Source organism: Silene latifolia, chromosome Y (genome assembly GCF_048544455.1).
Source record: "Silene latifolia isolate original U9 population chromosome Y, ASM4854445v1, whole genome shotgun sequence".
Lineage (NCBI taxonomy): Eukaryota > Viridiplantae > Streptophyta > Magnoliopsida > Caryophyllales > Caryophyllaceae > Silene > Silene latifolia.
In genome coordinates this window covers 23346816-23359350 of record NC_133538.1, presented here as the reverse complement: position 1 = coordinate 23359350, position 12535 = coordinate 23346816, and the positions used below count along the sequence as shown (strand labels likewise).

The 12535-nt window shown below is 40.9% G+C and overlaps 1 non-coding gene across 1 annotated transcript; it reads right to left on the bottom strand.

The window, feature by feature from the left end:
• Positions 1–552: 552 nt before the first annotated feature.
• On the bottom strand, positions 553–661 carry LOC141634662 (small nucleolar RNA R71). Its single transcript, XR_012539387.1, has one exon. It is a non-coding gene; the product is annotated as a small nucleolar RNA R71 (small nucleolar RNA).
• Positions 662–12535: the final 11874 nt, after the last annotated feature.

The window sequence follows — 12535 nt, the reverse complement described above, 5'->3', positions numbered from 1 at the left end:
TGGCGCCGTTGCCGGGGAGACGGTGTAATTCTGTTTGCTTTATTTTTAGTTAATTTTTCTTGTCTCAAGGAACTTTGGTTCCTTGAGGCCGTTGCTTACCTTTGCTTCTAGTTTTGCTTTTGCACAGTTAGAAGACAGGTTTTTGAGACGAAGGCTTGAGTACTCTCAGTTCTGCGAATATGGCTACAATATATGATAATCTTCAGCCAAAGGAACACCATCTTCCAAAGGGGCACCAGTTACCTACCTCTACTACAGGTAACTTCGAATTTCGTTCCTCTTATATCGATTTAGTGGAGCGAAATCAGTTTGCTGGTCTACCAGATGAGGATCCCTTGAAGCATATGGAAATTTTCACAGACTACTGCTGTTCCATACCTATACCAGCTAGGGTGACTCGGGATGAAGTAAAGGGGTTGATGTTCTTATACTCCTTGAAGGATTCGGCGCTAGATTGGTACCGCTACCTTGATAGGGTAGCAGCTGGAGTCACGGATTGGACATCTCTAGCATTAGCCTTCTACAAGAAGTACTTCCCGCTTTCAAAGACTGATGCCTTGAGGAGTAAAATTACAAATTTCCAGCAAGAAGCTGATGAGGGCTTTTGTGAAGCATGGGGACGTTTCAAAGGTTTGGTCCGAGCTGTCCCTCACCATGGCTTCCAGCAGTGGTATCTTTGCAACTTATTCTACAATGCTTCATATGATGATTACAAGGTCATCCTGGACGCAGCTGCGAATGGTAGGTTCCAAAATAATACCGGTCAGAATAGAGGTTGGAACACTATTGAGGAGATGGCGGTCCATAGAGCGGAGTTTGGGAGTTCACGTGGGAATTCACGAAAGCAAAGTGATGAAATGAGTACCGTTGTGACACTCATTACTTCTATTACTGCCCGTCTCGAGAAGCTCGAGGCCTCTGAAGCTTCCAAGGAAAGAGTTGAAATTCCTGTCCATAATTCAGATGAGACCGTGGAGTTGAGAGAAATGGTCCAAACTCTTCTAGTTCAAGTGGCGAATATAGAAGCAGCCGGGATTGATTCCTCAAAGAATTTTGTGAAGCAGTTGGAGAATATAGAGGCTAAGCAAGTTGCCAATTCTTCGAGTAAATGTGAAGGGCCAATTGAAACGATTAACGCCATTAATCTCAGAAGTGGCCTCTCTTATGAAGGTCCCGACAAGCCAAGAAGAGACTAGGAAAATGATGAAGAGGCTAATTTAATTTCTGGTGCAAAAACGAGCTCAATGCAAGATTTCCGGTCAATCGACCAAGATACTATATCGATCGATCAAGCGTCAGATAAAAAAAGTTTCTGATCAGAAACTATTCACACCCAGCATAAGCAGTCGATCGACCAACATTGTCAGTCAATCGACTGAGATTCCTGACGAAGAGGGTTCTGTCCAGGAACTGTTCACGCCCAGCTAGTTTGGTCGATCGACCACTCCTATCAGTCGATCGACCGGTATCCCAGTGCAGGATGCAAATCCGTCAACTAGTTTGCATGATTCTTCACTCATTGATGATTTGGCGGAAGTTTTAAACTTACGGAAGCCAAAGGTTGCTCATCCTACGGCCAGTGTTGCAGTCCCGTATCCGGAACGTTTGAAGAATACTAAGCTGGAGCGCAAGTTTGGTAAGTTTCTGGAGATGGTCCAGAATCTCGAGGTAACGGTTCCTTTCACTGATTTAATTACCCAGGTACCCTCTTACGCTAAATTTATGAAAGACATTTTAAATCGTAAGAGAAATTTTCGTGATGATGGTAATGTTGCTTTTGTGGAAGAATGTAATGCTCTTTCGCAAATTAGTGTACCACCTAAATTAAAGGACCCGGGTAGTTTTTCAATTCCTTGTACTATAGGTAACCACGAAATTGGAAAGGCCCTTTGTGACTTAGGGGCCAGTGTCAGTGTCATGCCATATTATGTTTGCGAAAGGTTAAATATTGGTAGACTTAAGGTGACTGATATTACCGTTGAAATGGCAAATAGATCGACTCAGAGACCTATAGGAGTTCTAGAGGATGTACCCGTTCGAGTGGGTAAGTTTTTTATTCCTGTCGATTTCGTTGTTTTGGACATTGCAGAGGACAGTCAGATACCTATTATTTTAGGTAGACCGTTTTTACATACAGCTGGGGCTGTAATAGATGTCAAACGCGGAACCATCACCTTAGAGATAGGGAATGACACCATTGAGTTCAGTCTTGCTCACAAGGCGACTGTTGACGATGATACATGTTATTCCATTGATATTGTTGACAGGGTTGTTAGTTACAATTGGAGGGAATCCTTAGCCAAGGATCCCTTAGCTGATCTAACTGGTTCAGATGAGTGTGCAGGTACTACAGTGGAGAATGCTGAGGAGCCAGATGCTTTGATAGCCTCAATGGAGAGCTATGAGCTCACAGAGGAAGAAGATGAGATGCTCTTGAGCCTAGCCAACGAAAACTTGGTAAACACTTGCTATACCATTGAAGCTGGTTTTGTCTATGCTGTAGAGGTAAAAGTGCCAGAGCGTAAGCCACTTCCTCCTAATCTTAAGTATGTTTTTCTAGATGATACGGGGCAGTACCCAGCTATTGTTAGCTCTAAGCTTAATGATGACCAGCTGTCTGCTTTGATGTGTGTGCTTAAAAAAAACAGGAAGGCTTTAGGTTACTCTTTGGATGACATTAAGGGCATCAGCCCTGATGTTTGTATGCACAGGATAGAGCTGAAGGACGGCCACAAGCCTTACAGACAGGGTCAACGCAAGTTGAACCCGAAGATGCAGGAAGTTGTTATGGCTGAGGTGATGAAACTAATCGATGCAGGTATTATTTATACAGATTGGCAACTCCAAGTGGGTTAGTGATTCAGGTAGTCCCGAAGAAAGGAGGGACTACCGTGGTTAAAAATGAGAAAAATGAATTAATACCAACTCGAGTAGTGACAGGGTGGCGGATGTGCATTGATTATAGACAGTTAAATGCCGCCACCAAGAAAGACCATTTCCCTCTCCCTTTTGTTGACCAAATGACTGAAAGACTGGTCTCTAACAAATTTTTCTGTTTTCTAGACGGATATTCAGGGTTCTTTCAGATCCCTATTCATCCAGATGATCAGAGTAAGACCACTTTTACCTGTCCACAAGGTGTTTTTGCGTACCGTAGAATGCCTTTCGGATTGTTTAACGCCCCTGCTACCTTTCAGAGGTGCATGATGGGGATTTTTTCTGATTATATAGAGAATATTTTGGAGGTATTCGTGGATGATTTCTCAGTTTATGGTAGTGACTTTGATCGTTGTTTAGCTAACCTTTATAAAGTTATGCAGCGTTGTATTGATGTTAATCTTGTTTTAAACTGGGAAAAATGTCAGTTTATGGTCAATGAGGGAGTTGTGTTGGGGCATCTGATTTCTGATAAGGGTATACATGTTGACAAAGCAAAAGTGCAGGTGATTGAGCAATTGCCTCTTCCCGTGAATGTTAAAGGAGTGAGGAGTTTCCTTGGTCAAGCCGGTTTCTATCGGCGTTTCATTAAGGACTTTTCAAAAATTGCTAAACCACTTACACAATTGCTCCTTAAGGATGCTGTCTTTGAGTTTACTGATGAGTGCCTTTTAGCTTTTAACAGGTTGAAGGAGGCTCTAGTTTCTGCACCAATCATTCAGCCGCCTGATTGGGATCTCCCATTTGAGATCATGTGTGATGCCAGCGATTATGCAATTGGTGCAGTCTTGGGACAGCAAAAGAATAAAGCTTTGAATGCCATATACTATGAGAGCCGAACTCTGGATGAGGCTCAAGTCAACTATTTTACCACTGAGAAAGAGTTTCTAGCTGTTGTTTTTGCCTTAGACAAATTTCGGTCTTATTTGTTAGGTTCTAAGGTTACTGTTTATACTGACCATGCAGCATTGAAGACTCTCTTTCTTAAGAAATATGCGAAGCCGAGGCTTCTGAGGTGGATACTCCTTTTGCAGGAGTTTGATTTGCAGATCAAAGACAAGAAAGGGGCAGAGAATGTGGTGGCTGACCATTTATCTCGCCTGCAGCTGACAGAAAGGGAGGATTCGTTGCCTATTAATGATTCCTTTGCTGATGAGAGTTTGTTAGCTATTACTACTTCAGGGTCTTATCCACCTCCGTGGTTTGCTGATTTTGCTAACTTTGCTGTGACATGTAGGATACCACCCGAGCTTTCATGGCAGCACAAGAAGCGGTTCGCTTATGATGCTAGACAATACTTTTTGGATGATCCTTATGTTTTCAAGGAATGCGCAGACGGTCTCATCCGGAGATGCGTGCCTCAAAGGGAGGTGAAGGATATCCTAGAAGCTTGCCACTCTTCTGCTTATGGTGGTCACCATGGTCCATCCCGGACTGTGGCTAAGGTACTCCAATTTGGTTTCTATTGGCCAACTTTGCATGCAGATTGTCGCAATTTTGTTGCTGACTGCGATGCTTGTCAAAGATCGGGGAATATTTCCAAGAGACATGAGATGCCACAGGTAGGCATTCTTGAGGTTGAGATTTTCGATGTCTGGGCATTGATTATCAAGGACCCTTTCCGAGCAGTCAAGGTAATAAATATATCCTCGTAGCTGTAGATTATGTGTCCAAATGGGTGGAAGCTATTGCTACTCCCCATTGCGATGCAAAGGCCGTGATTAAACTGTTTAAAAATATTATTTTCCCTCGTTTTGGTGTCCCTCGGGTTGTCATTAACGATGGTGGAATGCATTTTAAAGAGAAACAACTTAGTGCTTTGTTGACTAAATTCGGTGTCCAACATCGTAGAGGTTTGGGGTATCATCCCCAAACTAGTGCTCAGGTTGAGGTTTCTAACAGAGAATTGAAAGAAGTCTTAGCTAAAGTTGTTTCTAAATTACGGAAAGATTGGAGTATTAAGTTAGATGATGTCTTATGGGCTTATAGGACCGCGTTTAAAACGCCAATCGGGATGTCACCATACCGATTGATTTATGGTAAGACATGTCATTTGCCTGTTGAGTTAGAGCGTAAGTCTTGGTGGGCTATATGTGATTTGAATTTAGATCCTAACCTCTCTCGTGAGAAACGCATGACACACGGTGAATGAGTGGAGGAATTTAGGTGGCGGCCTATGACAATGCTAGGATCTACAAGGAGAAAACAAAGCGCTGGCACGACAAGAGAATCATCAAGCGCGAGTTCCTTATTGGCGATAAGGTACTTCTTTTTAACGCTCGTATCCGTTTATTTCCTAGTAAGCAGAAATCCAGGTGGACCGGCCCCTATACGGTCACAGCAGTCACAAAGTTCGGATCAGTTGAATTAGAAACCTCTGCTTGAGAAAGGTTCAAAGTTAATGGCCAATATGTGAAGCATTATCACGGATCAGATGAGTTTGTTGGGAAAGTCGAGGTATTGTACTTCGACCCGTTATTGGATGATGCAAATTGAGGTAAAAAGGTTGTGCGGGACCTCTTAAACCAGCGCTAACCGGGAGGCAACCCGGGTTGTAATTAATTGTAACTTAGGTATTTTATTTTGTTATTTCATTTAATTTGCATTTTGAGCTTTGTTTATTTCTTTTTAATTAGCATTTCATGGTTTGAATAATGTGCGCCTTTGAGAATTTTTCCAGGAATTTGTTTTATGCAAAGTGCGCAAAGTGGTCTACTGAATATTCATGCGAAGTAGAACGGGAAATCGAAGTGGCAGTAATGAATTTTTGACGATTTTGGGTTTAATTCCCAGCGTTTGCAGTCGATCGACTAAGTTCCTGAGTCGATCGACTGAGGAGAAACAGGGCAGAGGATACTGTGTAAGGATATTGGTCGATCGACTGGGTCGTATAGTCGATCGACCACTACTCGAGACTCGAAAGTCTTTGTAAGTGAAGACTGGTCGATCGACCGGGTAAGGTGGTCGATCGACCACAGCACGGGTTCAGAAGGCATTTTATTAAGGGAAGTTTCCTTCCTTTTCTCATTCATTCATTCATAAAATCAGAAATCAAAAGAAAACCCCTTCTCCTTCCCCTTTTCGCGTTTTTTCCCTGCCAATCTCCTCTTGTTCTCCAATTTTCTTGCTTTGATCTTCAAGTTATCGTCAAAGGTATGTCTCTAATCTTATATCCATCCTTTATTTTCGATTATTGCTGCATTTCTATGCCCTTATTTCGCGCAATGCTACCCTTTTGATCGAAAAATCAATTTGGGGAAAATCGATTTCAGGCCACTGTCTTTTGATTTTGATGCTTAATTTACCTTTGATATCATATACCTTTAATTTTTGAGCCTTTTTAGTAATTGTAGGATGCTTAAATCAGTTTCCCCCAAATTTTGGAAACCCTAATTTCGGTTTCAGTTTCTGAAATTTTGATCGGGTTTCATGAATTGTTATTGCTAAAGGTTGAGGGAAGCTTGTTACTAATTTGTTGTTTGCAGGAAACAATAATGTCAAAAGGAAAGGAGCACATGTTTGAAGGGCAGTCGAGCCAGGGCACTGCCAAGCGGCCGCGCGGTCCGCCACTGATGATTGAGGACACCACGGATAGTCTACCTGACTATCCGCAGGTTATCTTTTCTAATTCTACTCAGCGTGCTAAGTTTGCTCTTTTTGCTGCGAGAATGAAAGTTACAGCTACCCGATTTCTTCACAAACTTACTTTGGAGAAATTAGGCTGTTAGGAGTCGGTTGTGTCCCTGCTAAATGGGACGGGAATGATGGGTCTTGTGGACATGGCTGAGTTAACGTATTACATTTTGACCCTCGAGTTCTTTTCGTCTTATGCTTTTAACTCAGCTTCTTTTAAGGAAAATAAGACTAGTGCTTGCATCTCTTTTCGGATATTCAATGTCAATTACTCCTTGACATTAGCCGATTTTGCTGGATTTTTGGGTCTTTATTTCGAGGGCAAAACCTCGGATACCTCTGATGTTCACCGAGTCATGTGGTCTTGCATTAGTGACTTCTACAGGCCTAAAAGGACGGGCACTTCCGTCCACTTGCCCCCTCTTCGTTATTTTCTACGGCTAATGGGTAATACCATTTTCGGCCGTAAAGAGTCAAACAATGTGAATAACATAGAACTGTCTATCTTGGCGGGCTATCTGAACATTGAAAGTCGGATAGCCCGTATCTATAACATCGCTTATTTGACTGCCGCTCACTTTCAGACTGTTAGTGAGGGCACCTTGACCACTATTGCTTGTGGCGGATTGGTGACACGTATCGCCAACCGTCTAGTTCTACTTTTCCCTCGAGAGGAGGCCCCCATTGACCCTGACCTACGTTTCATGGACCTTGCATATGCGAGGTCTGTGTATTGGGTCGATAGACGGAGTCAGTGGAAGATTGATTCTCTCATCTGCGACCCCATCCCTGTGCCTGGCCTCCCTCCTATCTTGCCCCTTACCACTGTTCAGGGGGCAGCTCGCCCGCCCTTGCCTAGCTACAGGCTCCCCATCAGGGCGGGTACTGCTGCTGCTAACACTTCGAGGAGAGCCCGTGCCTCCTCTTCACAGGCACCCTCTTCCTCTACTCCTGGTCCCACCGGCTACCCGACCACTTTCCGTCCTCCTCCACCCACTGTTATCCCCCCGATCATGGACCAAAGGGGGATGTCACGTGTGTTGACTGACCTGTGCAGGAGCTTTGACCAGCACCGACTTGACACGGCCTTGGCCCTGTACCCAGTTTACGAGGAGTACGCCCGGGGAGGGATGCTTCCACAGGGTGCCTGGACTCATCCCTCCTTCTTTGTCACTCCGGTGGGTGGGTACCCTCCGCCTGCCAGGAGACCTCCTCCTACTACTACTGCTGGTGCCTCCACTTCCAGGAGAGCCACTTCCGCTGCTGTTGAGGCGGACGAGGAGGATGACTCAGGGTCCGGAGAATCTAGTGGTGAGGAGTACGACGGTGGCGATTAGAAGCTGGTGACCTCCCCGTTTTTGGCTGGTTTGGGGAGGTATTCTTTTGTGAGTTTCCGATCCTTCTTTATTAGTTTCCTTTAATTTTGTTTTGCTTTTATTCTTCCCTATTTTTGCTGGTGATTTGCTGCTGAGCACAATGAGGACATTGTGCGTTTTGGTTTGGGGAGTGTATTTGCATATGTCTTTTGCATCTACATTTGTTTTTTTTATTGCATTTCAGTCACATGTTTAGTGCATTTCTGTTTGCATTTGTTTTTCAGTTCAAAAAAAAAAATCCAAAAACAAAGAAAAAATTGAAAAAAATTCATAAAAATCAAAAATATCACGTTTATTTTTGCATATAGTTGAGTCGGATTGGAGTTTATTAATGATGATTTTGCACTATTAGTCAAATATGCCATTCCTTGCCTTTTCATAGCTGCTTAGCAAGAATTAAAAGTGATTTCTCAAATTTTGTTATGAAATTCATTTCGGGTAATTAGACTTGACTCATTACTTTTGGCAAACTACTTATACTTTCTGAGATATAGAGCCTATAACTGGTGCATTCATGATCGGTTAATTTAGGATTGAGAGTAGTACTCCCTTCATTTCATGTTTTGCACGTGTATGAGTTTTGATTGCTTATTGCCTATACGCATTGGTTTGTGGTCGGTATTGCATGTTTTGAGAACTATTGCATCTTCCCCTTTCTCATTTTACCCCATTAACTCCACTATAAGCCGTAACTGCCAGGTGCCCTCAACTACATCCCATACTTAGCCTACCATTGTGCCAAGCTAGGAAGTAGTAGAGGAATTTGTCGAATTGTAGCAGATTTGGTTCGTTTTGTAATAATAGAGTGGGTATTGATGAGAAGCGAAGGAGTTGTGTCATCTTGAAAAAAGAATCAAAGAAAAGCTCAGAAAAATGAAAAAAAAAGAGGATGTTTACCTGGCAGAGAGCACTGGATTGCACAGGGTGGTCGATCGACCGCCATCACTGGTCGATCGACCACCATCTCAGAAGTTGAGAAAAAAAAAACGAATGAAAAGAAAGAATAATAAGAAATTTGAAAAAAATAATAATTTGGTTGAATTGAGAATACGCCTCATGTGCTTATTCCGTGAATTGGAGGTGTTTGTTTTGGGATATTGTGTTGCTTAGTCTTTTAATAGCATGGTTTTTATTTCGAGTTGGAGGAACGGGATACGGTTTCTGATGGTTTGTTAGGTACTAGCTTGGCTCTTACCTTCACATTTCCATACTTGTTTTGCCCTTTCTTTCCCACATAGCCTCACATACCCAAATCTTGCAATAGTTCGGCATGTAATAGTCCTTGACGGTGGTTATGCGTGTGTACGGTAGCTAGAATCATTATTCATACTAGTCAAGCATACATGTTTTGTCGCTCGCAGTCTAGGTGAGAGTCTGTATTTTCTTCCCTCTCTTTTACATATATTCTTACCATTTTCTTTGCTGAGGGAAGAGTGACCCGGGAGAGTCCGAATTTATGAGTCTTGCAAGGTCGAACACCCGATTTAATTCCATGATATGCATAAATTGTTCACTTGATTTGAGCTTTGCGGTAGTTGACTATGTGCATTAAACGGTTTGGCATTAACTTGTAGTTAGCTCTGAGATATACTCCTTTTCATTAGGCTTTTTATATGGGTCATAATGCTTGCTTGGGGACAAGGAAGGTTTGGTTTGGGAAGATTTGATACGTGCATATTCTATACACTTTATTTGCAGTTTTGGCACGTATTTCCATGCATAATTGTTAGCTTAAGGCTATTATTTCTCCCGAAACGGTTTACTTTGCATTTTTCTATGATTTATTGTAGGAATGAGTGGAAGTAGGCTAAATCAGGCCTAAATCGTCCTCCGGAGGAAACTTTTGGGAAGCTTTGAAGAAGGAAGCTCGGATTTAACCACCTCCGGATGCGTGCCTGGAGTAAAGAGCTGATTTAAAGAGAGAAAGAAGCCACTACACAGCTCAGTCTGGTCGATCGACCATGCCGCGATCGATCGACCAATGAAGAAATGAGACGCCATCGCTCAAGTGACGATCGATCGATCATCATGAAATGATATTGATTTTTCATTTTAGACATTTAAAAGCCCAATTTGTAATTAACTTTTGGCATCTTTTATCAGTAGAACGCAACAATTATTAGGTTATGCTTTTCATTATTGAAGAACTCAGTTTTTAGGTCTAGCTTTGGAAAGGGAAAACGACGAATTCGATTACTTTTGTTCATCATTTTATTTAGCAAGTTTTATGCAAATTCTTCCTTCTTTAATTTCTTGTTGTTCCAATTCTTTGTTACCGCTTTAATTTCAGCAATTTCAGTTATGTCAAATTTATTCTTTGCTATCAATTTTGCAATTGTTATTGTTTCAATTATGCATAGCTAATTTCATTGATTGGGAACAAGGTGAGCCATGGCGAAAATTAGGATTGTTTTGTACTATGAATTCTTCCGTATCATTCTTGTTGTCTTTTGATAAACCTTTTTACTAGATTGAAAGATTAGTAATTAAATTTATCATTAGATTGGAATTTCCTTTGAGCGAAAGCTTTGAGAAATTCTTGGGATTTAGAAGACCGTAAGGTAATTTTGAGCATTGATCGAAAGGCTTGCTCACACTCCCTGAGAACGTATTATAGGACCTCTACTACTTTACCGACCTGACCTTAGCCATGGTGAACCGAAGTTCTCGATCTTCTGTTTTATCTTGTTGAGAAATTCTTATTTTAGCAACTAGTCAAATTAGTCAACCAATTTCAAATCCCCCCTTTATTTGTTACTTTTATAGACTGAAATAAGCAAATAGATTTGATCTTGTCTCTATGTGGTTCGACCCTTACTATCACTAGCTATAGTTTTAGTTTGGAATTATAAATTTAATTTTGATACAAAACGACGGTATCAACTCCTAAGAAACAGGGGAGAATTTTAGAGAAAGTTGAGCAAGGAAAGTGGAGGAAATTTGGTGAAAAACAATCTCATCCCAAATACCGTATTTATAGAAGGGGAATAACGGTGTAAAAACCCTAGAAAACACAAAACTGTCAGCGTGACATCATACAAATTAGCCGTTGCAAGTGTTTAACGGTAACTAGGAGTCTAAGAGTCATTGAGTAAATATAATTCTTTTTATTGTTTCACCCGGTAAAGTTGACATCTCACCCCTGGCCTGATCCAGTACGGGCAAAATGTCAAGGGGCAATTGTTAGGCCCAGTTTAGCCTGGTCTGACTCTAACTTAGCCTGACCCTACTAGGCTGATTAAGACCTCCAGGGGCCGGACAAATCTGACTACTATCTGGCAGATGAAGAGTATTACAGGATAAGCAGGCTATTAGATCCTGGAAGAAGAGCCTGATAGTAAGTACGGAATAGCCTGGCGGGGCATTCAAACAAGCTGGATTAAGAAGATAAACAAAAAGTGCAGTTGTATGAGTCAATAACCGTGTCCTATTCTCAAGGAAAACCAAGTCCAACCATGAGACTATCTCACCTATGAATCAAGACGGAAAGAAGAGGAAAAGCTGAAGATTGGTTGAGAGTGGAACGGGTCAAGCGAATTAATAGGGAGCGTGCCCTATTAATCCGGCAACAGCTCCTACAATTGGGAAAAACATTGAAGATGAATGTAACGGTAGCATTTGTAGAACTATAAATAGCAGAATCTAACAATTGTAAAGAGATTCATGATTTGTCGACTATTTACACTTTATCTCTCATTTTATTCCAGAATATTCAGCTACACACACAAGATTGTACTCAGCTTATCAAAATAATACAAACGTTATTCCTTATACTTAATTATTCCCTTGTTATTCACTCATAATATTCCAAACTTATAGAACTAGATACCCAAATTACTCTTTGATCAAGCCGGATCCGTTCAGGGGAAATCCTGCTAAAACAATTACTAATATTACCAATACTACTACTCTAGTAATATGTTAAAAATATTAGTATTTGAGTGGTTTTTGAGGTTTTGCATGTGTTGAAGATTTTTGCATCTTAGAGAGAATAAGAATGAAGAAAAATGAGAACAACAAAGTGTTCTCATCTCCCTCTAAAGTTTCGCCCATAATGCTCTTATTAGAGCATTTTTGGTCTTCTCAAAAATCACATGCAAATAGTGTAGGTAGTAGGCTTAGTGTATAAAGTATTGTCATAAGATGTTGGAGCATCTTTCCAACAACAAAATGACAAAACTATAAAACTCAAGCATCCTCATCAATTTGGACGGTACACTTGAGTGTGTATGGGTCCATTTTTGTCTTATAATATTTGTCCCACAAATGCTTATAAGTCTTATGTTTAATTATCTTACATAATTAAATATTAATTTGATCATACAATAATTATGTGACAAATTAATAAACATATATTCACTTAACTTATTGAGTAGTATTTTACCATTATATCACCATATAATGGGTCCCATAATAGCTAGCTAGTTAAATTTACAACCTTTTGTAAATGTAAATAACTAATTACCTCTACCTCGAAATATTTATAAAACCTCAACATAATTTAGTGAATTAATATATTAATCCACTAAATGGAATCTTTTTTAATCACATTATAATAAGATACAAAATCCAACTCATATAAATAAGGG